The following is a 2,757-nucleotide window of genomic DNA, read 5'->3' as shown; positions in this document are numbered from 1 at the left end:
CTCACTGGTGCGAGGATCTCCCCGGTCCCCCCTCGCCGGGGGCAGGGATGCCACGGGCTCGGATGCAGGGATCCCTGGGATCCCCCCTCCCTGGGTGCAGGGATCCCATAGGGGCGAGTGGTGGGGTCCCCCTGATCCCCGCTTGCTGCGTGCAGGGATCGCACGGGGGCTGGGATCCCCGGGATCCCCCTCACTGGGCGCAGGGATCCCTTTTGCTGGGTGCACGGGATCCCACAGGGGCTGGGATCCCCCTCGCTGGGTGCAGGGATCCCACGAGGGCTGCGATCCCCCTTGCTGGGCGCAGGGATCCCTTTTGCTGGATGCACGGGATCCCACAGGGGCTGAGATCCCCGGGATCCCCCTTGCTGGGTGCAGGGATCCCATGAGAGCTGGGATCCCTGGGATCCCCCTCACTGGATGCAGGGATCCCCCTTGCTGGGTGCAGGGATCCCACGGGGGCTGGGATCCCTGGGATCCCCCTCACTGGGTGCAGTGACCCCCGGGGCCGAGGCCACTTCTGCCAGCAGGACCATCTGGAAGAAGGAAGGCTGTAGCTCACCCCGTGCAAAGCCTAACAGTAATTAACAGTAAGACGTAATTACACCGACAGCAACCAAGGCCTCGCTGACGGAGGGTTACAGGCCGCACCGCCTTGAAGGAGCCGCTTGCCAGGGCTACTCCTCGGGGCTGCAGGGGCTCAGCCAGGCTGAGACTGGCCACAACTCACTTCACCGATGCACAGGCTGGTTTTTCCCGCTGCAGCGCAGTGGCGAAAACATCGGGGCGCTTTTTTTTGTCTCCTTTCCCGCTCCACAAGTTGAGGCAGCAGCTCCTCCTTGCTGCGGCTCGGAGCTGGGAGAAAAACACACAAGAAATCAGTTATTAGAGAAAAAAGTACATTCGCAGCTGAGAAAACTAGAGGGCACCAGTGCTCTGGGTTTCGTTTCCCCGCGCTCCCCTCCCTTAAGGATGTGGAAGGTTAATTAGACGGTAATTAAGCCCAATTTAGACAAACAGGCAGGGAAAGCAGCAGTGGGAAGCTCGGTCCTTGTTAGGAAGCGAACCGGCACTGAGCCCTGCAGCGGGCTGGGGTGGCCAGGGGCTGACAGGGCTGCCCCAGCCAGGAGGAGGAGGAGGAGGAGGCCAGGATGAAGGGGATCTCTGCACAAGGCTCTCCCAACTGATGTGGAAGACGCACATCTGGGGAAATTAAGCCGTTATGTCTCCCATTTTTTGCACCTCTGCAGCTAAGGGAGCGGGAGGCTGCGGGTCGGGACATGGCTGTTTGCACAGCCTTCGGCCAAGGGACTGAGGTTCAACCTCTTCCCACCCTGCCAGCGGCCCTGGGGGGGTCTGGGAGGTTTGGGAATACCAGTGGGACATCCCAAAAAAATTGCGACTGGCCCGTAGTGACCAAGGAGAGAAGCTGGGACACAAAGTACAGAATTACAAAAGCAAATATTCATGCACGAGGGGTCCCAGCCCAACTGGGGCACCCCAAATGTGGCTTCGCAGAGGGTTCTCATACCCTTCGATCGGTCAGGTACAAGATGACTTGACTAATTACTAGCACCTATGCTACCGATTACGAATTGTAGTCAAACTTTGCAAAGCAACTGTAGTTTTGCGGTATTGCAGATTCTCACTGATTATCCATTGAGCCAGATGTCCCTGCAGTCAGTCTTGCCGGAGTGACTGCTCTGTGATGCCAGATGATGCTGGGAGGGATTCCAAGACGTGTCAGAAGGGTTTAGGATGCTGGCATGATCTTGGTTATCCCGGGGCATCCTTTAACCTTCATGGACAACTCGAAGCTTCTGAGAAGCAAAGTCCGTATTTCCAGGGCCAGGCTGCCCTTTTGTTTGTTTTACTTAAGCATGAACAATCCCAGAGTTGCCAATAAAATTTTGTCACCTCCTCATATTACAGTGTATAATCCGAATTAAGATGTATTAACAAAGTTAATACACTGTCATACTATAAAGACTGGTTGGTGTAATAGTGAGGGAGGGGAATTTTCATAAGGGGTCTGGTACCCTTGGGGACCGCAGGGAGCTGGCACAGGGCTTTTTGCAGGTCCCAAATGATGTCCCCAACAAGTGGCATCTTCTGGCCTCCCCCCATATTTGTGGGGGATGGAGTCAGAGCCGGGCTTGTGTCCCTCTGCTAGAGCAAGGTTTGCTCCTGACTGCTTCGACCCTGTAAAGGGCTGCCTGAGAGGTGACAGAGCTGGAGAGGATGAGCTCGCAGCCAGCCATCCCAGTGCTGCCTGAAGCCGCTCTCCCCCCACCCCAGCGGGATTTCGGGGATTTCACAAGCAGGCACAAGCCCAAGCCCTTCGCACGGCATCCTGCCTCCCCACGCCAGCCGTGCACTCAGCCCTGCCTTGACGAGGTTTCCGGGAAGAAACCCCCTCCAAAAAATTAAGGGAGCGGCAATCCACACCCTGCCAAAGGGACAATAATCCTGGCCAGGGCTTCTTCTGCCAAAAGCCTTTCTCCTCGATGGAGCTAGAAACTTTAGGGGCCTTGAAGTTGTGTCCCATTGGCCTTGACCGCTTCTACTGAAAATCCAAACTGTGGGGAGCTGGGGTTTGAGGCTGACGGGGGAGGCAAGGGGGGTTCCCAGTGCTATGTGGCAGGGACCTTATTTAGAGTTTCTTCACCAAGCACCCCAAAACGCTCACAGTTGACCCCAGATGGTCACCCCGGGAGGGGACAAAGAAGGGGACAGAGAAAGGGGCAAGGAAAGAAGGGG

At 56.9% G+C, this 2,757-nt stretch overlaps 1 protein-coding gene across 1 annotated transcript in view; it reads right to left on the bottom strand.

Annotated features, from left to right (window-relative positions):
- B4GALNT4 (beta-1,4-N-acetyl-galactosaminyl transferase 4) overlaps positions 1 to 802 on the bottom strand; it is a 31,427-nt gene extending 30,625 nt beyond the window's left edge. Inside the window, exon 1 of the mRNA XM_010568069.1 lies at positions 728 to 802. The gene's annotated coding sequence lies outside the window, so the exon portion shown is untranslated. The remainder of the gene's footprint in view (positions 1 to 727) is intronic.
- Between the last annotated feature and the right edge of the window lie 1,955 nt (positions 803 to 2,757).

This window comes from Haliaeetus leucocephalus, unplaced genomic scaffold (genome assembly GCF_000737465.1).
Source record: "Haliaeetus leucocephalus isolate CR32 unplaced genomic scaffold, Haliaeetus_leucocephalus-4.0 Scaffold236, whole genome shotgun sequence".
Taxonomy (NCBI): domain Eukaryota; kingdom Metazoa; phylum Chordata; class Aves; order Accipitriformes; family Accipitridae; genus Haliaeetus; species Haliaeetus leucocephalus.
This window is presented reverse-complemented; position numbering and strand designations above follow the sequence as displayed.